Source organism: Panthera tigris, chromosome F2 (assembly GCF_018350195.1).
Source record: "Panthera tigris isolate Pti1 chromosome F2, P.tigris_Pti1_mat1.1, whole genome shotgun sequence".
Taxonomy (NCBI): domain Eukaryota; kingdom Metazoa; phylum Chordata; class Mammalia; order Carnivora; family Felidae; genus Panthera; species Panthera tigris.
Window position 1 is genome coordinate 71,850,151 of NC_056676.1, and position 26,900 is coordinate 71,877,050.

Below are 26,900 nucleotides of genomic sequence, written 5' to 3' on the forward strand. Positions count from 1 at the left end.
GCTCCGTTTGCCCAGCGCCTGTCCAGCTCCTGCCTCGCTGTAAGCTGTACCATCACGCTTTGTTGCCAGAGGGTGTGATTGAAGATGGTGACCCAGGAACCAAACAGCAATTTGGCTACAGAGGTGGCCAGCAACCTGAGGTCCAAAGGCAGTGGGTGCAGCGACCGTCCTCAGGAGACGAGGGTCACTAAATTTTCCCATGGAGTTTGTCCTGCTGCCAAAAGGGAATCGCTTTTCAGAAAATTTGGAACGGGTCGGGAGCCTGGGCGGCTCGGTCGGTTAAGCGTCTGACTTCAGCTCGGGTCATGATCTCATGGTTCGTGGGTTCGAGCCCCGCGTCGGGCTGTTGCGGATTCTGTGTCTCCCTCTCTCTCTCTGCCCCTCCCCTGTTCCCACCCTGTCTCTCTCTCTCTCTCCAGAATGAATAAACATTTAAAAAAAGTTAAAAAGAAAAACTGGAACGAGAGTGAATCTCCGCGTCCCCTTTTTTTCTCTCTGGCTCCCGCCCCCTGAGATGTTGCACGTCTGGATTAAACCAAAGCTGGGTTTTCCAGTTCCCTCCTCCAAACAAAGCTCTGAGACAGACAGAAAGAGAGAGAGAGAGAGAAAGGGAGGAGGGGAGGGAGGGAAAAGGAACAGGCAGTGAGAGAAGGGGTGAGGGGGTGTTGAAGGGAAGGAAAGGGAGACACCGGAAGGGTACAGGGACGGGGAAAGGTGACAGCAAACACAGCTTACCTGGGAGGGTGCACTGGATGGCCGCTTTCCGCAATCACTGCTCTGCCCCGGTACAGTCCCCCTTCTCTCTCCCTCTCCTCTCCCGGGGCTGTGATGACATCTCCTCGCCGAGCTCCCAGCCTCCAGGCCTGCCCCGCTCCAGACCATCCAGCACCCTGCTGTCCTTAGAACCTTTCCGTGGATATCCGTCCTTTCTATGGTAATCTAATGGCGTCATCCTCTGCTCTCAAGAGTCCTCAATGGCTCCCCAGTCCCCTGAGAATCAAGCCAGAGCTCTGTGGAATTTCATTTAAGACCCTCAGTGCTCTGGTTCCTGACTCTGGCCATCATTTATCCCATTGTCATTGCCAAACCTCCACCCTCCAACCACCCTGCCCTATACCCTGTGCTCCTAGCATCCTGAAGTTCCCGTAGCTCCCTGATTGTGTTTCTTGGTTCTCCCTTCCCTTTTGGCAGACATCTACTTATTTTTCAAGATTCTGTCCAGACATTACAGTCTCCAGGAAGCCTCTCCCGACTCCCACACCCCTGGCTCCCTGGATGATTATCCACTGGAAGCAGTACAGACTCCCTCCTCAGCTCTGGCCACACTCGAGTGCACTTTGTCACCGTAGCTAGCCCTTCCCGGGCGCCTACTGGCCATCAGCGTTGGACTAAGCACCTTACATCATGATGTAACTCGAGGTCTCAAAACCACCCATGACGTAGGTGTTGCTGTTCCCATCTTCATTTTAAGAAGAGGGCGCTAAAGGACCAGCAAAAGTGATTAACTTGCCTGGGATCACACAGCCAGTGAGTTCAGAGTTGACATTTGAACCCAGGTCTGTCCAATTCCAAAGCCCGTGCCCTTCATTTCTGTTCTCTGGAGCAGAGAACTCCAGACAGTGATCTCTTTGAGTTAGGGACGAGTTCTCTCTGTCCTTGCATCCCCAGCACTGAGCACAGTACTTAGCACCTAAGAAAACTTAACAAAAATTCATTGGATGGATTGGCGATGATTATGCCCGTTTTCCAGATAAGGAGACCGAGGCTCAGAATTATTAAACAATCTGCTGAAGGCCACCCCACTAGCAGGTGGCTGATCTGGAATTAGGACCCAGGTCTTCTCTGTGTGCAGGTGGTGCTGACTTCACCACCCCACACCGTCCAGGGGACCGTCTCCCTCATCAGGAAAGCTATAGTTTGGAGTTTGAAACATCAGCATTGACAGTAATCACCATTATAACCACCTACAGCTTCCTTTTTCCATGGCTGACGCCAGTGCTGGACAGCATCACGGGAACAGACGCGGGGCTGTGGGAGGAGTGAACAGGGGAGGACCAGCCCAAACGCAACGTAGTCAGCAGCAGTAGCAACATGGCCTCCAGCACTGATGGCCCGCGGTGGGGGAGGTGCTGTGCTAAGTGCTCTGTGAGCACGAGCACATTGAGCCTCCATGACCAGAGGGACTGTGTGGACCACTGTTTGAAGACGGGGTAACAGAGGTGGAGTAACTTGTCTGGAGTCTGTGGAAACCCAAGTCTATCCTCTCTGGCCCTGCAGCCCATGCTCTTTACCCTGTGCACACAGTCTTCCTTCTGGTCTGCCTTTGCCCTGCTGAAATTTGCCATCAGCTGGACAGAGCCATGGTGTCAGTTTGGCCACTGGCATCCAATGAGGGCGCCATATTGAAAGTAGAACCAATGTGCGGCTGTTGCCTCAGTGAGGAGCCCCGACTCTCCCAGGAGCCGAGGAGAGCGATAACTCTTGGGGCTCCTGCTGCTGGTCTGAATCGACCAAAAACGCCTTACGGAGGCGACACTTAGCCACCCCTGGGTAAGAGGCGATAGACAGCGTGTGGGTCTTTTGTGGCCGGGGAGATTCTTGGACAGTAAGGGGAGGACGACTTTGGAAAGTATCGACACCCTCTAGTCACATGTCATTTCCAAAATCTGTAGAAACAACATAACAATAAACAGACAGCAAAGAAGAGACAGAAAACGTGGCAGTTGATGCCCATCTAGTTAGACAGACTTTCCAGGGAGGTGGGAGGAGCTCAGGGCTAAGGAATGCCTTGTGTCTTCTCCCCACAATGAAATAAACCAAAGTGAACTCATACACCCTTCCAACTACTCCCTGATTCCTGACATTCCCTTCTCCTGGGACACAGTCCATCTTTTCACTGTTAGAGATAGTTTTATTTTATGTTTAAAAAAAATTTTTTTTTTAATGTTTATTTATTTATTTTTGAGAGAGAGAGAAAGAGAGAGAGCAGGGCAGGGGCAGAGAGAGCGGGAGACATAGAATCCGAAGCAGGCTCCAGGCTCGGAGCCGTCAACACAGATCCCGACGAGGGGCTCACAGCCACGAGACGTGAGATCATGACCTGAGCCGAAGTCAGCTGCTTAACGAACTGAGCCACCCAGGTGCCCCACGATAGTTCATTTTCAAAACTCATGTTGTCGTCGGTGTTAAAAAAGAGAAAGGTAATGCATGTGCCTTGTAAAAGAAATTCAAACAGCACAGAGAGGCATACAATGCAAAGCAAGTCTCACTCCTACTGCAATCTCATTTCTTGAGCCCTACATTCTTCCTTGGAGCCTTTGGAGGGAGCATGGCCCCGGTGACACCTTGGTTTCTGACTTCTAGGTTCCAGAAATGTGAAAGAATAAATTGCTAAATGTTGTAATATACCTAGTTTGGGGTCATTTATTACCACACCCTGAGAAACTAATACAAAGATTGAATATGTTAACACTTGTAAGGAGATAGAACAGTGAGTGGCCATCGTTAGGACTGTATGTTTGTTAAACGAATTATTTTTTAAGAGCCTCACGGCAATTCCCTGAGATAGGTGTTATTTTTTACGCCCATTTTATTGAGGAGAAAACTGAGGCTTAGGTCAAGCGCAGAAATGAATGAGGTAACTTCCCTATTCTGTAACTCATTTTCCCAGGCTGTATAATTTTAAAATGTCTCATTCAGGGGCGCCTGGGTGGCTCAGTCGGTTGAGTGGCTGCCTTCGGCTCAGGTCACGATCTCGCGGTCTGTGAGTTCGAGCCCCACGTCAGGCTCTGGGCTGATGGCTCAGAGCCTGGAGCCTGCTTCCGATTCTGTGTCTCCCTCTCTCTCTGCCCCTCCCCTGCTTGCTCTCTGTCTCTGTCTCTCTCTCAAAAATAATAAACATTAAAAAAAAATTAAAAAATAAAATAAAATAAAATAAAATAAAATAAAATAAAATGTCTCATTCAACTAAAGCTTCCTTAATATTTTATGACACCCTTTAAACATGGACTGGGAAATAATAGAAAATCAGTCTTGTTCTGGAAAGGCCAGGCTTAAGCTGCAGAAGCCAATCAACCCCGGACCCCAGTCTCTGACTCATGCAAAGTCTGGTGTGGCTCTTCAGGGCAGCTGTCCTCTCTGCCGTGGTCCCCTGAAGGAGGCTGCCCCATTTTGTAGGACACCGTCTTAACCCATGGCTTCCACTATGGGGAAATGGAGCGTGACGCATTGATGGGATTTTCGCTCCTTGGCCTGAACTGGTCACATGGGCATCAGCTTATCTGCAGCGCTTACTGGGACCTGTGGTCTTTCCAGGTGCCTAGGAAGCGGAAAATGATACAGGATTCAGTGAACATCTGGCCTTAGCTTGGTCCCGGCCTCCAGGTATTAAAGCCACGTTTTGAGATAATTTTGCTTAACAGATCTCCATTGTGGAATTGCCTTTTTTTTTTTTTTTCACACTTTGTTTTTCCTTTAGTTGAGTCTCCTCCTCTTTCCCTCTCTCTTTATCCCTCAGGTAAGGAGAGTCAGAATCGCTCACTTAGGAGGCGCCTGGGTGGCTCAGGTGCTTAAGCGGCTGACTTTGGCTCAGGTCATGATCTTGTGGTTCATGGGTTCGAGCCCCGCATCGGGCTCTGTGCTGACCGCTCAGAGCCTGGAGCCTGCTTCAGATTCTGTGTCTCCCTCTCTCTGCCCCTTCCCTGCTTGTGCTCTCTCTCTCTCTCAAAAATGAATATGAGCTTAAAAAAAAAAAAAGAATCACTCACTTACCCTTGGGTTTCACCTGATGTGGGAATGTGAGTGCCCTCCAGGAAATCAAAGGTACCGCCTCACTCTGAAGCTGAAGGAATAGCTTTTCTGTAATTACATCTAGAAGGTCAGTCTTGTGGGGAATCGATGCGGTAAACAGTAGTAAGAGGTGTGGATAATTAAGGGTCTCAATTAGAGGCGGAAACTGCATTGCCTCAGTTAAAGAGATAAATTAACATCTAAGGAAGGGTGTTCGATACAAATAGCAGATTACCCTTTTTATGCCTATAAGCAAGGGCAGTACTACGGGTATTTCTGGGAACTTGACAATGTAGGCATTTTCCCAGGGGCTGGTCCCTTGTGGGTGCTGGGGTGGTGGTAGGCAGAGATTTTCCGCAGTCCTGGATCCTTTCCGTGGGAGCTGGGATGGTGCCCGTTAAGCATTTATTAGCACTTCCTGTGTGCACAAAGAAATAGACAGGCATACTTTGGAGATACGTGGGTTTAATTCCAGACTATCGCAAGAAAGTAAATAACGCAATAAAGCGAATCAAATAAATTTTGTTTTTTGTTTCCTAGGGCACGTAAAACTTGTTTATGCTATACTGTAGTCTATTAAGTGTGCAGTGGCACATTTTTTCTGTCTAAAAAATTAACGTCCGTACCTTAATTAAAAAGTACTTTATGGTTAAAAAAAATGCCAACCGTCATGTGTTTTCAGTGAGACATAGTCACGGATCATGGATCACTGATCACCATCAAAGTATAATAATGATGAAAAGGTTTGAATGTTGCAAGAATTACCCAAATGGGACACAGACATAAAAGTGAGCACATATCATCGGAAGAAGGCACCAACGGACTTGTTTGACGTAAAGTTGCCACAAACCTTTAATTTGTAAAAAAGGTGCACCATCTGTGAAGTGCTATAAAGCAAAGCACATTAAGGTGAGGTGTGCCTGTCGCAGGCGCGACCGAGGGAAGAGAGCTACATGTGCTGAGTGCATTTTGTGGGGCTGTGAATAAACACCCCAAGCTGTCTTGCTTCCCCCGGGGACCGGCAGCTGACGTTGCAGATGGATTGTCTTGCTGAAGAGACTCCCGTGCCAAGTCCTCAACCCTGTCTGCCGTCTTAGGTCTCGTGGAGGGAGGGGCAGGAAAGATTCATTGCCATGACATCCAGGAGAAAGTTCAAGTGTTTGGTAGAATTGTTTATTAAGCATCAGGAAGAAGGCACGCCTGGGTGGCTCAGTCGGTCGAGCTCAGGTCATGATCTCATACTTCGTGGGTTCGAGCCCCGCATCGGGCTCTGTGCTGACAGCTCGGAGCCTGGAGCCTGCTCCTGATTCTGTGCCTCCCTCTCTCTCTGCCCCTTCTCTGCTCGCGCTCTGTCTCTCTCTCTCTCAAAAATAAATAAACGTTAAAATAAATAAATAAATAAATAAACGTTAAAAAATTAGAAAAAAAAAACCCATCAGGAAGAATAATTCTTGATTGGAAAAACTAGTGAAATTTGAGGCTAGGAATTTTAAGATGGTACTCAAATAGAAAATAGCAAGAACTATTATTTATTGAACATTTGTACACTGAGCGCATAGCAACTATTCAATACACGTTTTCTTTTTCTTAAGAACATGTTTATTTATTTTTGAGAGGCAGAGAAAGTGTATATGCCTGTGCAAGAACAGGGGTAGGGGCAGACAGAGCAGGAGACAAAGGTTCTGAAGAGGCTCGGTGCTGACAGCAGAGAGCCTGATGCAGGGCTGGAACTCACAACCATGAGATCATGACCTGAGCTGAAACCGGACGCTCCACTGACTGAGCCACCCAAGCGCCCTTCCATAAATGTTTTCTTGAATGGAGATGTTTTCACTCTTCCCCCCACCGCAACCCAAACTATTTATTGAACATATACCATATTCCAGGTACTGCTCTAGGTTTTGGAGATTAAAAGCTGAACAAGACAGTGCCCTTGGCGTGCCCTTCATGGCCCCTTGGCCGACCTCTGATTTTAGTTATAGATATGGCAGACGGTCTCTTGCAAGCTCAGAGTCGCTTCAGATGGCTGGCGTCCTCCTGTGACTAAGACTGGGGTTTCTGGGGGCTTTTTCCCCCCAGTGCAGTGGGAACTCCTTTGTTCCATGAACAAGTGCAGCCCCAAAGTGTGGAAGAGTTAACACCCCCAGGAGCAGTCCCCAACTGTGGGGTTGGGAGCTGGGAGACAAAGGCTGCAGCTTCCTGTCTCCCAGGAGATGATTCTGGGCAGCATTATGTAACTTTTCAGGAAGTCTCCATGGAGTGAAGTCCCTGTTACCTACAGTGATCTTGATAATGCACGCATTGATTTCTTTCTTCTTTGTATCATTATTCCCACTTCCTCGCTTCTGCTTCCTGGTATCACATTCTAGAATAAACCGTAGGCTCCCAAGTCTGGCTCTGCTTCCAGGGGAACCCAGTCCTGAAGGAGCCTATACTCCAGTGTGGTGCCTTCCGAAAGAAACAATGTGAGCCACATAGGGAATTCAAAAATTTCCAGTAGCCACATAATAAAAGCAAAGAGAAATAGATGAGGTTAATTCCAAGTGTATCAATTAATTAATAGTGTATTAATCCAGTGGACCCTAAATATTATCATTCAACATGTAATCAATGTAAACATTTATTAAGGAGGTATTTTGCATTCTTTTTTTCCTAAGTCATCAAAATCCGATGGGTAATTTATGCTTATGGCACATTTCAATTCGAATGCTAAAATTTCCTTGGCAATACATGATCTGTATTTTGATTTCACAAAATCTGCAGTTGAAAAGTATATTCCCTTATGCAAAATTTTCTAAACACACTTAAATAACTATATCTGGTAACTAAGTTGAGTATCCATTTTTAAATTGAAATTTATTAAAATGAAATAAAATGTCCAGTTAATCGGTAGTTCTGGCCTCATTTCAATTTTTTTTAACGTTCATTTATTTTTGAGACAGAGAGAGAAAGAGAGTGAGCATAAGTAGGGGAAGGGCAGAGAGAGAGACCCAGAATCCAACGCAGGTTCCAGGCTCTGAGCTGTCAGCACAGAGTCCGATGTAGGGCTTGAACTCATGAACCATGAAATCATGACCTGAGCTAAAGTCAGATGCTCAACCCACTGAGCCACCCAAATACTGGCCTCCCTTCAAATGCTCAACAGCCACCTGTGGCCACTGGCTACTGTATCAGACAGCATAGTTCTAATGAGTATAGACAGACAATAAACAAAATAAATAACACATAGGATATGTTACACGGTGATAAATGCTGGGGAGAAAAATAAAGACCCGGAAAGAGGTTTGCTAGAATTAGGGTGATGGTTACAACTTCAGTTAGGGTTGCCAGAGCCAGATTTAGCAAATAAAAATACAGGACACGTGGTTTCGATAGGCATTTCCGAGGAGCAACAGACAATTTTAAAGTTTCAGCGTGCCCTGTGCAAAAGCATCTTAAGTACTGTGTGGGACATACTTATGCTAAAAATGTACTCCTTCTTTATCTAAAATGCACATTTGATAAGGCGTCCTGTACTTTCCCTGGCCACCCTCTGTTGGGGGTCCCCTCTGAGTGTAGACACGGGTGAGGTGAGGGCTAGAGTTACACGGGTCTCTGGGAGACGAGCCAGGTGGCAAGAACAAGGGCAAGGGTCTTAGTGGGAACATTTTTCGATTGTTCAAGGAACAGCAAGGGGGCCGCTGAGGCACAGACAGGTCAGGGAGAGCGGCAGGTGGTGAGGCCAGAGAGCTGAGAGGCGCTCATCACATAAAGCTTTGTTGGCCAGGGTGAGGAATTCGCCTTTTGTTCTGAGTGCAATGTGACGCTGTTGAAGGGTTGACATGATATCACTCTTTTTTGAATAGGATCTCAAGCTGCCGTGGTTAGAACAGATTGAAGGGGGCCAAAGGCAGAAGCTGGGGGACCAGAAAGCTACTGCAATAATGCCGTCTGATCGTGACGGTGGCTTGGACCAGAAAGGGTTGGGTTCTGGGTATATTCTGAAGGCAGAGTCGGCTGTGGTTATTGACTGGATGGGGGCGAGAGAGAGAGAGAGAGAGAAATAGGTCAAGGATGCCTAGATTTTTGGCCTTCGTCTGAAGGATGCAGTTTTCTTTGACAAGATGGGGAGTGAGGGGAGGGGCAGAGATCAACAGTCTGTTTGGACGTGTGAAGCTGGAGGTTAGAAACCCAACTGCTGACGCTGAGTTAGCCAGCTGGAGTTCGGGGAAGACATCTGGCTGGAGGGAAGCTGGGGGGAAAATTTAAAGCCATGAGACTGGATGAGATTCCCAGGGCCATGAGTCTGAGTCAGAAAGAGGAAAGGTCCGTGGACTGAGCCCTGGGTCACCTCAAAAGTATTCCAAGCCTCTCAGCAAGCCCAGGGTGGTGAAGCCTATGGAACTTCATTTTCACGGATGAAGGATCTGAGGCTCTGAGAAGGGAAAGAATGTGCCAACGCCCAAGGCAGGGCCGGGGTGAACTTTCCTACTGGTCTCTTTTTTGTTCTTTTCCCAGGCCTTCTCTGCACACACAAACCAGGACGGGCTTTTTATTTTTCATTTTAAAATTGCGGTAAAATACGGAGAGTGTGAAACTGACGTTCGCAATATTGCGAGGCCGCCGTCACTATGCAGTCGCGGAACAAAGCATCACCCCAAAGGAAGAAACGCTGTATCCCCATTAAGGGGTCCTTCCCCATCCGCTCTCCCCCAGACCCTGGCAACCACTAGTCTGCTTTCTGCTTCTGTGGGTTTGCCTGTTCCGGCTCTTCCATATAGATGAAATCCCATGGTGTGTGAGTGTGTGTGTGTGTGTGTGTGTGTGTGTGTGTGTATCAGTACTTCCTTCCCGTTTATGGCTGAGCAATATTCCACTGCATGGATTTGCCACATTTTGTTTCTCCATTCATGCATGGAGGGACATTTGGGTTGTTTCCACCAGCTAGGATGATTTTTTAAAAGACAAGTCAGGGGGCACCTGACTCAGTTAAGCATCTGACTTCAGCTCAGGCCATGATCTCACGGTCATGATCTCCGTGCTGGCAGCTCGGAGTCTGGAGCCTGCCTTGTATTCTGTGTCTCCCTCTCTCTCTGCCCCTCTCCTGCTCTCTCTCTCTCTCGCAAAAATAAATAAACATTAAAAAATAAATAAATAAATAAAAGAGAAGTCAGATAGGGGCACCTGGGTGGCTCAGTCGGTTAAGCGTCCAACTCTCGGTTTTGGCTCAGGTCATGATCGCATGGTTCATGAGCTTGAGCCCCGCATCGGGCTCTGCGCTGGCAGCCTGGAGCCTTCTTGGGATCCTGTCTCTCCCCTCTCTCTCTGCCCCTCCCCTGCTTGTGCTCTCTCTCTGTCTCTCTCAAAATTAATAAAAATTAACTTCAAAAAAATAAAAGAGAAGTCAGAGGGTGCTATGCCCCCCCCCCCCCCACGACCCTCTTACAGGTTCCTGGTGCAGCGCCGGCCTCCACGGTGTTCCCTGCACGCACTCAGAAGCTCCCCGCGTGCCTTCTTGGCTCGCTCGGCTGGCACACTCTTCGCCCGCTCTGGGTCTGGTTCGCTGTCTCGCTCACTCCAATCTGCTGGAATGTGCCCCCGCCGGGCCCTCTCTTCTACAATTCCACCCTCCGGCTCTTCATTCTGCTTTATCTTCAGGGCATTTAGCACCACCTGCTTTTGTCATCTGTTTGTTCCTCTGGAGAACATAGTCTTCGCTAGAACATAAGCTTTTGTCTGCGTTGTTCACCGCTGTGTCCCCGGGACCTAGAACGGTATTTACGGCGTGAACTCTGCCGAGGCCTGAGATTTTTCTTTTTGCACGTCTGCTTCACCTTTTGTGAGAGGTTCTAGCATCGAGAGCTTGCATGGGGCCTGAGCACTTCGAGTCCTGGTGGAGGCCTGGCCTGGAAAAGCAGCAGCAGGATGAAGAGTTCCTTTCTGCCCTTGAGGAATGTTTTATTTTATTTTATTATTTTATTTTATTTTATTTTATTTTATTTTATTTTATTTTATTTTTTATTTTTTAAATTTTTTAAAATATCTTTTATTGTCAAGTTGGTTTTTTTATTTATTGTCAAATTTTTATTTATTGTCAAATTATTTTTTATTTTTTTAAATATTTTTTAAAATATTTTTTGTCAAATTGGTTTCCATACAACACCCAGTGCTCATCCCAACAGGTGCCCTCCTCCATGCCCATCACTCACCCTCTCCTCCCTCCCACCCCCCTTCTACCCTCAGTTTGTTCTCAGGTTTTAGGGGTCTCTTATGTGTTGGCTCCCTCCTTCTCTAACCATTTTTTTTCTTCCCCTCCCCCCCATGGTCTTCTGTTAGGTTCCTCAGGATCCACATAGGAGTGAAAACATACGGAACCTGTCCTTCTCTGCATGACTTATTTCACTTAGTTTAACACTCTCCAGTTCCTTCCACGTTGCTACAAAAGGCCGTATTTCATTACTGCTAGGAATTTACCCAAGGGATACAGGAGTGGTGATGCATAGGGGCACTTGTACCCCAATGTTTATAGCAGCACTCTCAACAATAGCCAAATTATGGAAAGAGCCTACAGGTCCATCAACCGACGAATGGATAAAGAAATTGTGGTTGATATACACAATGGAGTACTACGTGGCAATGAGAAAGAATGAAATATGGTCTTGAGGAATATTTTATTTATTTATTTATTTATTTATTTATTAACGTTTATTTATTTTTGAGACAGAGAGAGACAGAGCATGAACAGGGGAGGGGCAGAGAGAGAGGGAGACACAGAATCTGAAACAGGCTCCAGGCTCTGAGCGGTCAGCACAGAGCCCGACGCGGGGCTCGAACTCACGGACCGTGAGATCATGACCTGAGCCGAAGTCAGATGCTTAACCGACCAAGCCACCCAGGCGCCCCTTGAGGAATATTTTAAAGGGCCACCCACAACCTGCAAGTAGAGGAAAATTCACAGGACGGCCGGGGCTGGGGAGAGCTGGGTGCAGTAGGTCCCCCTCGGGCTGCTGAGCCTGGTCCCTGGGGCTAAAGGCTTAGTTTAAAGCCATGCTCTGGGTCCCTTACTAGTTGTGGGGCCTGGGGCAAGGCGCTGAACCTCTCTCGGAGCAGCTGGTTTGCACTGAATCCAAAAAAGATGGTGTGAAAATAACTTATTAATGGTAACGAATCAACGCTAATTTTTCTTGTTGTTTTTATTTTAAAACGTATTTGTAAATGTTTTTTATTTATTTTTGAGAGGCGGTGAGAGACAGAGCATGAGACGGGGAGGGGCAGAGGGAGAAGGAGACGCAGAATCCGTGTGGTTCAAGCACATAGGCGCGACTGAGCATTAATGCGATCTCTAGCCTCTCCCCCCTTCTAAGTTTTCTAATTGCAGCTTGGTCTTTCTGGTGACCAGCCCCATCCTGAAGCTAGCCCGGAGCCCTCCCCCCAAGAGTCGACTCATTAAACAAAAGACACTCCTACCACCTAGGAAATTCCAAGGAATTTAGGAGCTCGGTGCCAGGAACCAGGGTCAGAGACCAAATATTAGAAGAAAGAGATGGCAGGGGTATTGGGGAGATCACTTTCCTTCACCTCCTGGCTTCTCCACCTGCTAGCTGTGCGGTCCCAGGCAAATTACTTTACCTCATCGGACCTCAAGCTCCTCATCTGTGTAACGGAGGGACCAATGTCACCTAACTTTATAGAGTCGTTGTGATGCGAAAAGAAACAACTTCCCTTAGAGCGCTCTGGTTGATAGTCGGTGAGCCATCTACTAGTCATTAAGAAATATTGTTATTATTTGAAGAAATCAGCTTCTTTCTATAGAAGAGCAAATCCATTTTGGAGGGTAGTGACTTTTTATTTTATATTTTTTTATTAAAAGTTTTTATATGTTTATTTTTGAGGGGGGGAGAGACAGAGCATGAACGGGGGAGGGGCAGACAGAGAGGGAGACACAGAATCCGAAGCAGGCTCCGGTCCCTAAGCTGTCAGCACAGAGCCTGACACGGGGCTTGAACTCACGAATCCTGGGATCATGACCTGAGCTGAAGTTGGGCACCTAACTGACTGAGTCATCCTGAGGGTAGTGACTTTTTAGAAATGTTACAGTGTGGTGCCCTTGAGTTCCTCAGAGAAGTCTCAGCATGTGAGGGGGAGGGGAGGTTGACAGCATGGGACACTTGTCCCCTCTATCTCCCTTAACCAGCCAGCTTGACCTTTTTGCTCTTTGCTGTTTATTGGGATTCAGCTCTGGATTCTTTTTGAGCAGAGATTTGCTTATAAAAAAGTTACGAGGGGCGCCTGGGTGGCTCAGTCGGTTAAGCGTCCAGCTTTGGCTCAGGTCATGATCTCGTGGTCCGTGAGTTCGAGCCCCACGTCGGGCTCTGTGCTGATAGCTGGGAGCCTGGAGCCTGCTTCAGATTCTGTGTCTCCCCCTCTCTCTGCCCCTTCCCACTTATGCTCTGTCTCTCTCTTTCAAAAATAAATATTTAAAAAAATTTTTTAAAAAATTATGAAACCACCTGAACACAATACTATTTATGCATCACGTCCTAGATCTTAAAAGGGAAAGAATAAACCTGTACTACTTTTGTAATACAGAGAATATTACTAATAAAGAAAAGAGAACAAAAGAATGAGATAAAACTGTATTATTTATTCCAGGATATGTAAGTAGGAAATCATTGTCCTGTGTGGACATTATTGAATTAAATAAGAAATCATACTTAATGATTCTCTGTGGTCTGCTAACTGCCTTCTGGTCATACTCACGCTCCCTAACATGGCACACGGGGGCTGGTTTTCACTCTCCTTTGCTCCCTCGGACCTACTTCTGGCTCCAGCCTGATCATACCTTGTCATTTTCTAAATGTACTCTGCCCGGTCACAGCAACTTGCTTTGCACCGACTTGTCCAACTTTCTGGAAAGCCCTTCCTCCGCTTTTCTCCTCTGAGTCCACTTCTAGTCGTCCTTCAAAAGCTGGCTCCAGTCTCCCCTCCTACAAGACCTTATCTCCAAGCACCCCACGATCAGCTCCTTCAGAGCAGTTCCAGCCCGGTCGTGCTATCGGGGCACACGTGGAGCTATGGACCGTTGTATCCCCTGCCACATTCACACGTTAAAGCCCTGACCCCTAATGAGACCGTGTTTGGACATAGGGTCTTCAGGTTGAATGAGGTCATAAGGGTGGGACCCTACTGTGATGGGGCTGGTACCCTCGTAAGAAGAGGAAGAGACACCAGACCTCTCTCTCTTCCCACCACGTGAGGACAGAGTGTGAAGTCGTCCATCTATACGCCAGGTACACCGCTCTCACCAGAACCAGATCTTAATCTCGGACTTTCCAACCTCCAGAACTGAGAGGAAATAAGTTTCTATTGTTTAAGCCACCCAGTCTATGGTCTATGTTTAAGCCACCCAGTCTCTGGTTAGGGCAGCCTGAACCGACGAATACATAGGGGTACGTCCAGGTGGCTTATGTATAGCTGGCGTGTGTTCTGGGCGCCTGAGCGTCCATTCGTATGGTTGGCTTCCGTGCTCTTCCGGTGGCAAGACGTGTTGAGCATTACCCCTGCGCACAATTATATGTTAACGCTCCTTACCTACCCCACCCTTGAGACGGTGACCTGTTTGAGGGCAACAGCTATGTCTTACTCATCCACGTCCCAAGGTCTCAATGAATGTTTACTGAATGACGGAGTCCATCGTAGCCTTCCTCCCCAAACAGAAAGATCATTCTGCTGAAGGACATACAGTCCTGGGTATCTCCATGTGACTCATTGTCCTAGTCCTCGCCCTACTTTTGGTCGTCTTGCTGTGTTTCCTGGTGTGATTCTGCGTAGGGCTAGCCCTGCCCCATACTAAACGTGGCACTTGAGGTGCCGGAAGACCATAACATCTTGCGGAAGGAGACTCAGATGTTACCAGACGGGCACGTGCCCACACGCGTGCGCTGTCGTCGGCTTCTCTTGAATGGCTGGAGAACTAGAAGCTTCAGAAGTCAGAAAAAAAATTTTAAATATCAAAGGAGACCGTATTTCTCTAGAGAAGTGGGGTGAAGTCATAGAAGGAGGACAGACTCCAGTAGCAGAAGATCTGAGCTTGGGTCTAGGCTCCTCTACCTCCAAGACTAAGTTAGTTATTACTAACTAAGGTGCATTAGGGTTCACTCTTCATGTCGTTCATTCCATGGGTTTTGGCAAATGTGCAATGCCTTGTATCTACCGTCACAGTATCATACAGAATAGTTTCTCTGCCCTAAAAATTCCCTGTTCTCCTCCTACTCATCCCTCCCTCTCCCCAAAGCCCTGACAACCACTGATCTTTATGCATATCCTTTAAATGCGCAGTGTTCCTGCCAACTGGCAAACACATCATTCTCAGTGCCCCACGTCTGATCCTTCCCTTCTAATGCCCCCACCTGGGTGGGGGTAAGCACCAGGGTCAGGACAGCCTGTCCCTTCCCCGGAGGCACTCATTGCTTTGCCTCCTACCTCAAGGACCATAGTACAAATGCCAATCTCTACCTCACAGGGTTGTTATAAGGATTACATATATGAAAAATAATACAGATGTTAACCATCCCTGGAGTCTCTAATTTTTAAAAAAAAAATTTTTTTTAATGTTTATTTATTTTTGAGACAGAGAGAGACAGAGCATGAATGGAGGAGGGGCAGAGAGAGAGGGAGACACAGAATCGGAAGCAGGCTCCAGGCTCTGAGCCATCAGCCCAGAGCCCGACGTGGGGCTCGAACTCAGGGACCGCGAGATCGTGACCTGAGCTGAAGTCGGACGCTTAACCGACTGAGCCACCCAGGCGCCCCTGGAGTCTCTAATTTTGATTTTGGCCAACCAACTCCATCAGAGATGAGTTAGCATTTATTTTCTGCAAAGGAGTTTGCTGAGCAAATCCGGGAGTTGCAGGGGAACGTTTAACTTAGAGAATGAGCTTTTTAAAAACAATCAGCAGCCACCATTGGTGAATTGATGTGCCACCCAACTGGGCCGTCCCCCAAGGCTTAGTCCTCACCCCCCCGCTCTCCTCCCTCCACTGTCTCCGTGAACTCATTTATCTTTCATGGCTTGTCTCCCTTTTTGTTGGAGAAATCTCGAACGTGTCAACTACACCGTCCTGTCACCTGAGCGGCGGTCATTCAGAAGCGTCCAAACCTAGCTCCTCTGGGGATACGGACACATGGAAAGCCTTGCGCCCCGTAGGTGGGAATGTAAAATGGCACGGTCGCTATGGAAAACAGTATGGTGGATCCTCAAAGAATTAGAAGTAGAATTATCGTATGATTTAGCACTTCTGGGCATACAGCCAGAAGAATCGAAAGAGGGTCTTTGACAGATACTTGGGTGCCCGTGTTCCTGGTGGCATTGTTCACAGTAGCCAAAAGGCTTCCACCCGTAGGTTCACTGGCTGATAAAAAGACAAACAAAATTTGCTGTACATGTACAAGAGAATGTTACTCAGCCTCACAAAGGAAGGAAATTCTCACACAGGCTCCAACGTGGATGAAACTTGAAGATGCTGTGCCATGTGGAAAAAAAAGCAGACGCAAAAGGATAAATACCGCATGATGCCACTACTAGGAGACGTCCAAGAGCGATCAAACTCGTAGAGACAGAAAATAGAACGGGGGTTGCCGGGGACTTCTTAGGGGAGGGGGAAATGAGAGTTTGGCGTTTAAGGGGTATGGAGTTTCAGTTTTGCAACTTGAACACTTTCCGAAGATTCTACAGGTAGAACAATGTCAATATACTTGCCACGGCTGAACTTTACCCTTAGGAATGCTTAAGATGGTAAATTTTATGTGATGTGTATTTTACCACAATTAAAACGAAACTAAAAACCTAGCTCCTCCTCTCAGCTCAAGAGAGATGCATTGTAGCCTAGCGAGAAGGGTGGAGTATAGTGGTTTCCGGTGTGGGACCAGGTGTTGGATGCTGAGTCTGAATTCCAGCTCCATCAGACCCTGGGCAAGCCCCTTAAGCCTCTCTATGTCTGTCTCCTCGTCTATAAGGTATAAATAATATACATATGTCACAAGGTTATTATGATGATTAGCTGAAGTCATCCAAGAACAGGGCTGAGAAGAAGGATGGGCATGTAGTACACACTCTCTGAATGCCAGGTATTGTCTCTGGACAATAGTTCCTTCTGGAAGCACCGTCTCTCCCTTCCGCACCCATCTGAATCTCCCACACCTTCCAAGCGCCAGATAAAAAGTTTAGCTCCTGGGGCGCCTGGGTGGCTTGGTCGGTTAAGCGTCCAACTTCAGCTCAGGTCATGATCTCACGGTCCGCGAGTTCGAGCCCCGCGTCGGGCTCTGTGCTGACAGCTCAGAGCCTGGAGCCTGTTTCAGATTCTGTGTCTCCCTCTCTCTCTGCCCCTCCCCTGTTCATGCTCTGTCTCTCTCTGTCTCAAAAATAAATAAACGTTAAAAAAAATTAAAAAAAATAAAAATAAAAAAATAAAAAGTTCAGCTCCTTCTTAAAACCTTTTCTGACCGTAACAACCTGTAGGCATCACCTCTTTCCTAGTCACAGTATTTGTAAACGGTAGCCCTCGCTTAAATAAGGTTGCTTTATATTATTCATAGTTATGTTACATGTATACAACGTGCTTTTGAAAGAAATTGGAAAGAAGTGTGAAATGGTTAAATAGTGAAATTTATGAAGAATCGGAGCCAGGCAAGATGGCCAGTCGTGTTCTATGGGATGCGTCTTGGGCTCCCCCGAAAGCAGAGCCTGAGACGAGGCCTTGCATGTAGGTTGTTCATGTGGGAAGTAATCGCAGGGAACAGAAGTGAGGAGTGGGGAGAACGAGTGGAAGAGAAAAGCCAATCTAAGAGTGTTGTGATGGCCAACTTTATGTGTCAACTTGGCTGGGCTACGGTGCCCAGTTGCTTGGTCAAACTCTAGTCCAGGTGTTGCTGTAAAGGTATTCTTTACGCGTGATTAATGTTCAAATCAGTAGACTTTGAAAAAAAGCATACTGACGTCCATAACGTGGGTGGGCCTCATCCAATCAGTTGAAGGCCCTGAGTGCAAAATATGAGTTTTCCCGAAGAAGAGGAAACTCTACCTTCAGGTTGCAGCACAGAAAAAAACCTGTTTGAGTTTCCAGCCTGTGGATTTCAGACTCAAGATTGCAGCCACATCTCTTACTTGAATCTCTAGGCTTCTGCCCTGCTCTACGGATTTTTGACCTGCCAGGTCTCACAATACATGAGCCAATTCCTTAAAATAGATCTCTCTCATTATAAATGGGTTTCCCGGGAGAGCCCTAATATAGGTATGTTGTCAAAATCACTGCTATGGGCAACTGGGGCTTGATTATGACCCAGACTTTCCGAGGAGTGTTAAGAAAGCATCTCAGAATTGTCTGCCTGAGAATTTTCCTCAGAACTATGACATTTATCCTTGGCTTCTTCTCTCCTTGGTTAAGGTGTTAACTCATTGGCATTTCTGGACTGTCATGGGAGTTTGATGGGCAGCCTCTGGCTGGTGTTGGCTGGCATAAATGAAGCCCGGGTGGCAAATGCTTTGGGCTGTCCCCGGAACGCTCCTGGGACCATCCACTTTGTTTTTTCCCAGTAGTCATTCCAAACTTCCAGTCTACCAGCGAGGTAAACTCATTTGAAAGAGATGGTTCGTTCTGGAGATGATAGCTTTGGTCAGAGTCCCAGGTTTGTCCCTAATTACCATCGTTAGGTCCTATGCCAGCTCTGAACGATCCCTCTAGGCCGAGAACTGAAATCGTCTGGTTGGACAGGCTTCCATCAGGTGTCTCCCCAAATCCAAGGACCGCAGTTTGGTGAGGAGCGGTTCCCCAAGGAGATGGTGAGCAGGAGGAAACCATGTCTATCGAATCTGTGCATTTTTAAAAATGAAGCTGTGGAAGGGCGCCTGGGGGGTTCAGTCGGTTAAGCCTCCGACTTCGGCTCAGGTCATGATCTCACAATCTGTGAGTTCAAGCCCTGCGTTGGGCTTTGTGCTGACAGCTCAGAGCCTGGAGCCTGCTTCGGATTCTGTGTCTCCCTCTCTCTCTGTCCCTCCCCCACTCATGCTGTCTCTCTCAAAAACAAATAAACATTAAAAAAAAAAGAATCTGTAGAAAATAAGAAAATTATAGTAACTGTTAAACTAAAAAACTGATTTTTTTCTTTTTTTTTTTTATTATATAATTGTTCCTTTAGTAAATAACCTGAGCTGACGTATGGTCAGATAAGTAGGTTTGCTGGGAGTATTTTGATTCCTAGCACTTGTTCTTCAGCAATATTTTGGACATTTCACCAAAGCCAGATTTTCTGATCTACCCCAGGTCATTTAATCAATCTAGCCTCTGTGACCCAGGAGCGCAGGAGGAGAATCTCGTCAATGTTCTGGGTGTTTCTCACCGTGGCTCCATTTCTTCCTCCTGCGTGGTGTCTTGTGCAATCTGGAGTACCTGTCAGCTGGAAGCAGCTACAGTCTTGTTATTATTTAGTTTGAAAATGCCTTTGCTCTATGGCTTTGTTGGTTTGAAACCCGTCTACTTTAGGGGCGCCTGGGTGGCTCAGTCGGTTGGGCATCCGACTTCGGCTCAGGTCACGATCTCGAGGTCTGTGAGTTCAAGTCCCGCGTCGGGCTCTGTGCTGATAGCTTGGAGCCTGGAGCCTGCTCCTGATTCTGTGTCTCCCTCTCTCTTTGCCCCTCCCCCATTCACACTCTGTCCCTCTCTGTCTCAGAAATAAACATTAAAAAAAACATTTAAAAACCGTCTACTTTAGAGTAGATCTTGGAAGTTCTCATAACAAGAACAAAAATCTGTAGTTATGTGTGGTGCACTATTATGCACCAGACCATGTGCTAAATGCCTATAGCGTTATCTCACTTAACCTTCACCCCTCGCTCCCCCAAATAGATATATCATCATGCTCCTTTAAGGAAACTGACATTTGGAGGAATTAAGTCTATCCGATGTTCACCTGTGTTTTCTCCACCATATATAAAAAACACACACACACACAAAATAAAACAATCCACAACCTAGAAAATCCCCATGTGGCTTTTTAAATACCTTTTTTTAAGTTTATTTATTTATTTTGAGAGACAGAGAGAGTGAGAGCAGGGGCGGGACAGAGTGAGAGAGGGAGAGAGAGAATCCCAAGCAGGCTCCCTGCTGCCAGTGCTGAGCCTGCCATGGGGCTTGAACTCATGAACTTTGAGATCGTGACCTGAGCCGAGATCAAGAGTCTGATGCTCAACAGACTGAACCACCCAGGTGCCCCATGTGACCTTTAAAAAAATGCTACTATTTATTATTAAGAGGAAGAACATGTTATAGATAACATGTGTTATGTATAACAGTCTATGTAGTTAGAATTTAAACCCAGGTCTGTGAGACGCCAAACTAGCTTTCCTTTTTGTATTGATTTTTCAAACAATATAAAAGAAAAAGTAGTGAAAACTGTCATTGCCAACCGCCCCCCCCCCCCCCGCCACCTAGTTTAGTTTCCCCACCTCCAGACGATCACCATCATATTTATTAGTTTCCTTCTAGGGTTTATGCAAATGTAAGATACAGGAACATACAATCTTTTCTTCCTTGTTACCGAAAGCTAATTTGGTAAATGCGATTGCGTTCTCCGCTTTCCAGGAATTTTCACCTTAACAACATAACTTCTTTCCAGAGCAATCCCCAGTGTCCTCATTGTGTCCCCCTGTGGCTGCACAGTAGCCATCGCGGAGGAGCCATAGTATTTCCCCCAGTTCCCTACTGGTGGACGTTTAGAACCTTTCTATCTCTGGTCCCTCCGGGCCCTGCTTGCAATGATTAAATTCGTGTACATGTCATTCCGCACGATGCCAGTATAGCCGCAGGATAAATTCCCAGAAGTAGGATCGCGGATTAGAGGCTGTGTGAATTGGTGATTTTGACTGATATCGTCAAACCATCTTCCCCAATGCTCACACTGATATACATGACACCAGCAGGATGGAGGGTTTCCTATTCAGCCTCATCAGTGGAACAGCTTGTTGACCTGTGTGTGTGTGTGTGTGCATTTCTCTTATCATGCGTGAGATCGGGCAACTTCCCGTGTGTTTAAGGGCATCCTTGTTCCCCATGCCAGTTCTCTCAGCCGGGCCACTCGGCCGCCTCTCATCACTGATGACATCGCCGCGCTAGGCTTCTTTAGGAGAAGTGGGTGGTGGGCAGGCCCCTGGACCAGGAACCAGAGGTTTGCGGTGCTAACCTTAGTTCTGCAGACAGTCTCTATGTGGAAAGGACTCCTAGGTACCGACATGGCGGCATGGCCAATCTGTTCCGGCCCAAGCAGTCAGGACGGTGTAGAACACCCTCCTCCAGGATACCGAAACCCCCTCTCCAACTCTGCCGTCACCCTTTGTGTCTTCCTGCTCGGACAGTTCTATCCTCCCGCCTCTACTTTATCACAGGACAGCTCTAACTTGGGAACATTCTTCCTCATAGGAAATCAGTACTGGAAGTCCGTTTTCAGGGAAATTCCAAACTAGAATCCTACTTTCCCTTCTGGAGACTTCCAAGAAGAGTTTGACCCCTTCCTTGGATGGGTGACCTTGAGCATGTCATGGAACCACTCTGGGCCTCAGTTTCTGCACAGCTTCTGGCGTGTAGAATGTGTTCGGTAGGTTCATACCTATTGTTAATGAAATGAATGTCTTTTGCAGGGTCCTTATGAGGATTCAATGGGAGAGTTAATAAATATACACACTACATACTTAGCGTGGTGTTGACTCATAGACAGCACCCATTCTCATTACCATTGTGAGCAGTGGCAGGAGGGAAGGAGGAGGAACACGGCTGCGACTCCCACGGATGGAACAGATGCCCTTGGCCTTGGTCACCTAAACCACCCTGCCTGGCCTCCGTGTGTCTTGCTGCCAGGGGGCGCGTCAGTCACTTCTGATCCCCACGTGGGGAATTGCTGAGCTTCGAGGCTGAAGCTGCAGGCGGGGCTGAGTGATTACCCACTGGAGGATATAAAACGAGGAGAAATCACAGTGGACTAATGCCGACCCTCCCTTCTCCAACTGTCTGAACGCACAGGTTCCTCTGGGTTTGGCTCACTTTAAATGCATTTAAAATTGGTGGAGGGTTTCCCAAGCAATCGGAGCTGCTTGCTCAGTCTGCAACCCGTGACCCAGATCTTGCCAGCCAAGACTGAACTCAACCAAGAGAAAGAAGCTTTTCGCCTCCTTGAGGAAAACAGCCTCTCTGTAGGGCCAAAGGATGAGGGGGTCCTTCTGCCCTCCCCTTGCCACGATTCTCGCCTCCTGAAGATCAGAATGAGGAGCTTATAATTTTTCTGCAAGCCATGCTAATTGCCTTCCACTTTTTTTTTTTCCCTACTTTCTTTGGTTTAAATCAAATCCAACTTGTCACCCAGGTGCTGAGCTCAGGCAGAGCCAGTTTCAAAGGAAGGAAAGAAAAGGCCATGGTTCCACAAAGCTAATTGCTCTCGGGCTGGCAGGCCACCTCATTTGTACTCTCTGCACGGTGCTAACAGGGGCTCTGCCGGGAAGCTGGCTGCAAAGGCGATGGGATGGGAGAGCTGGAGGAAAGCAGGGAGGGAAAGAGAAGGGGATCGGGGACAGAAGAGAAAGAGAAAACTAATAAGGCGCCTGAGAGTGAGCTTTTAATGTTCACTGCACCCCGGAGAATTTCATCACGTTCCCCTAGTTTTGGTAGATGCAGGGAGCTTGCCCACATCTGCCAGCTAGAAAGGCACGGAACCTCTAACCCTGCTCTGCTCAGCTTCCAATCTCTAGAATGAGCCCTAGTCCTGTGTCCTACCCCATGAGAGGGTTCCGTGGTCAGATAGTTTTGGAAACCAGGGGATATTACATTGTCTTGCTGGCCTTTCATTCGCATTAGGGAATTAAAGACCCCGTGGAACCTTGCAGTAAGGAAATTTGTTAGGTTTAATCTAGCAATTCCCAAACTATACAGTTCCTTGCTTTTTAAATATAATTTATAAAATATATTTAAAAATATGCAGTTGCGATATGTATATATATATATCACTCTCTGTGTATATATCTGCATATGCATATATCTGTCTCTCTGTCTCTGTCTCTCTTCCTCTTTATTAAAACTGTAAGTTCACACGTAGGCCTCCAATTCCAGCTCAACACCATATTGGAAACTCTCTTTTTCTGACCATGAGCAGACCGAATCTCATTTATTCAATCCAAGAATATATATTATATCACTGGAGAATGGCCAAACCACACCGCTGTTAAAAACAAACCCCCTACCTGAAGTTTGGTATTTGTGGACAGTTCTTTTAGTCTTTAGCTTTGAGGCTATTTAGTCCAACTACTGTGTGTGAGAACTATCCCAGTTCTCAGTCTCTCTCTCTCTCTCTCTCTCTTTTTTGCCTTTCTTAAATTTGGTTATATTATTCATTCGAAATACAGTTAGGTTCATTTATTTGTTTGTAGTCCATTTTACTTTTTCTTTTAAGGTTTATTTATTTATTTTGAGAGAGAGAGAGAGAGAGAGAGAGGGAGAGAGAGGAGGCAGTCACAGAGGGTGAGAGGCAGAGAAAGAGAAAGAGTCCTATGCAGGCTTCTCGGTGTCAGCACAGAGCTGGAGGTGGGTCTCGAACCCACGAACCAGGGAGATCATGATCTGAGCCAAAATCAGCAACAGACGCTTAATTAACTGAGCCACCCCCACACCCCATACTCCCTTTTACTTTTTATCCCCTGACCTTCTTGATTTTTCCCTTGGGTTTGGGAAACAACACAGTTGGGAAAGTCCAAACTACACAGAATCCCACCCGCCCTTGCACGTAACTAACGTGGGATGTTGGCTGACTCTGATTTATCCAGTGATACGTTTTGCTCAAGTTAGCAGGTATGTGTGTTTGTTTTTAAATCTCCCCTCTTTCTGACATGAAATGCTGCCGGCCATCTTTTACACTTTCCTTTCCTTTTCTTTCTTTCTTCTTCTTTCCTTTTTTCACTTAACTATAATTCTGGAAATCACTCCATTCTTATTTTATTGTTACAGTACAGCCGCGCCACACTCCACTGTGTGCACATCCTGCAGTTTCCACAGGTCTTCTAGGGGTGCATATTAGGTTGTTTCCAACATTCAGCTCTTGTAGATAGGGCTGCAGTGAACAATTTGGGCCCGTGGAAGTGTTGCAAGTGTATCTTCAGGGTACATCCCTAGACCTGAGATAGTGGGTCAAAAGGTGAATGCATAGGTAATTTTGTCGGACTTTGCCCAGATCGCCTGCACGGGCTGCGAGGGTTTGGCTTCTCACCAGGAGCTTGCGGGTGTGTGCATTTCATGTGTGTTTCCTCCAAGCCCTGTTAGTTTGTAACTTCCAGTGCTGAGGGCAGGGGGAGACTGAAGGAAGAGGCAGACCCCTGGGAAGGAAGAGGGGTGGGTGGTGGCTTTCAGAAGCAAAGGGAACTTCCATAGGAGAGTTGTCCTGAGCAGGCAGCAAGGAGAGTGGGTCCCCACATCCAACCGCTGAGTCTTAAAAGTTTGTAAAGAGGCCCTAACTGGGTTCAGACAGGTATACTGTGCAGGTGTTTTCAGCACCACATCACCGGCTCAAGGCTGTGTCTGCCCTTGGAGCTGCAGCCTTGGGTGCAAGAAAGGCAAGCGGACTCCGCATCCCAAGGACAGGGGAGGGGGTGAGGAGACCCCTGATCGCCCGGGTCCAGCTCATAGGTCAACTGGCGGTCACGTCTTCTTGAAGACTTCCCCAGCAAGCCTCACCAAAAGTATGTGTCATTACTCTTTTTCGTTTTGCATTCCCACAGGAGCGACATGGTTATCGCGTTATGGTTTTAATTTGGATTTTCTCAATCGTGAGCAAGGTTGCGTATCTTTTCAAATGTTTGAGGGACATTTTTCTATATTTCTTTGTGAACTGTCTATTCAGGCTTGCCCATTTTTCTGTTAGGCTTTTGGTCTCTCCCTCTGCCCGTTTTCAACAGTGTGCATTAGAGAAGTTATTCTTTATCTGTGATGAAGCATGCACGTATTTTCTCCCACGTTGTCGGTTGCATTTTGACTTAGCTTATGGTGTTTTTGTCATGCCAAAGTTAAAAGAATTTTTTTCTGTGTTTAAGCTGATCAATCTTTTCTTTTATTACATCTGGATTTTGAGTCATCATTAGAAAATCTTTACCTACTCCCAGGGTATGATGGCACTCATCTGTCTTTTTTTCCTAGTTTTCTTTCTCTTTCTTTCTTTTCTTGCATTTAAATCTCTGATCCATTTGGAGTTTATTTTTGTGGGTGGGGTGCGGTATGGATCTAATTTTATTTTTTTCCAAATGGCTACCCACCATTTTTTAAAAAGTCAGTTTTGCCTTTGAGTGTGTTTTTAAGACGCACTGTAGGATAGTTGCTTTGGCTAGATAAAATACTTGGCCAAAGTTCCTGGCTAGAATCTACACCCCAGATTTCTTTTCATCCTGGTTGAAGTTACTCTGACCGCTGGCTGGCTAGCTCAGCACTGGCAGTCACACCACGCTGGCTTTGTGATGACAGGTCTGTAGCATGGTATGACCCTGTGGCCAATTTCAGTGCCAGCGCTCTGCCCTCTGGCCTTGTGGATTGGATCCCAGGGTAGCTTTCCAATCCCTTACTTCTGGTTATTTCCATGAATTGAAACTTTGCCAGCTTCTCCTAGCTCTAGACTGCTGGGTTGTATTTTCTTCTCGGTCTCTAAAAGTTCAGGGCATGCTTTTAAACACTAGTTTCAAAGTTTGTTCTGCATTATTCTTTTTTTAAAAGTTTATTTATTTTGAGAGAGAGAGAGAGAGAGAGAGAGGGAGAGAGAATCCCAAGCAGACTCTGCACTGTCAGCACAGAGTCTGATGTGGGGCCCGAACTCATGAACTGTGTGATCATGACCTGAGCCGAAACCAAGAGTCGGATGCTTAACCTACTGAGCCACCCAGGCGTCCCTGTTCTGCATTATTCTTGTTCTGAGCTTGCGTGACCCAATGAAGTGGGAAAGAGACGAATGGGCCAAGAGCGAGGATATTTCTGTTTTGGTTCTCTCTTGGAGCTCCTCTCACCTCTCTGGACTGATGTTAGATTAGAGGAATCGGAGACCGTCGTGGGCATGCTATAAAGGGGCGCACACAAGCTGTGTCTTTCAACAACATCCGCTCTATTCCCTCATAAAGCAAGGTTCGCACAATTACAACAGGCTTGGGACTCCAAGCTCAACGACATTTCACCACGTGTTTAGCTTGGAGTCACATAGAGCGAATACAGTCACACACCAGACCATAAGCCACAAGGTCGGGAAGTTAACCAACCGAAATGCAGTCAGTCTGTGAACTCGCCGTTGGCCTGTGGACTTGGCCCAGTCTTGGTCAGCCCTCAGCGCTCACTGCTTATTACGATCAAACTGGAGGGTCTCTTTTAGGCTCAGGAATCAGGCGGGCAGAACCTTCCACCACAGTGGCCCTTCTTATGCAGTAAGACGTGGGGGAGTCAGCGTCTGGAGGGTCTGACCGTATGCTGCAAAAGTCGTCGCTTTGAAAAGGAGTTTGATCAGTCTTTAGCCCTTCCAGACTTCTGGTTGTGGCGATCGTCAGCTCCTTGTTCTTCCAGGTTCTTCCAGGTTCGCTCCGATGAACAGTCCTTACGGCTGCCTGTCTGTGCTGGTTTCGGTGACCATTCCCATTCCTAGCTCACCACCCTTGACTGCTTACGTCACTGCTTGACGTGAGTGACTCCATCTTGCTGGCTACAGAGGCGCGTTCATTTCCTTATGCAGCGAGCACGTATTGAGTACCTACTGTGTGCTAGTCCGTGGCCTAGCCTGGTCATTATGGTGACAAGGCACAGCTCTGGCCTCCTGGAACACCTGGTCTCATGGGGAGAGCTCAGATGGCAAAAGGTAATAAAACTAACATATAAATAGATAATCACAATGCAATGTGGTCAGCCCCTCGGTAGGGGTATAGAATACTGTAAAAATCTTAAGAATAGAGAAATCTGTAGTAGGAGAGTTTGTAAGAAGCAATGGGGGCTGGAGGAAAGAAAGCCTTCAAGATGCCCTTTGCAATAATGATACAGACGGGTACCCTTCTACGGTTAGAATGCTATTTCACCTCTGTGTCTCAT

At 47.0% G+C, this 26,900-nt stretch overlaps 1 pseudogene; it reads right to left on the minus strand.

The window, feature by feature from the left end:
* Nucleotides 1-26,900, minus strand: part of LOC102958038 — a 108,698-nt pseudogene that overhangs the window by 42,482 nt on the left and 39,316 nt on the right.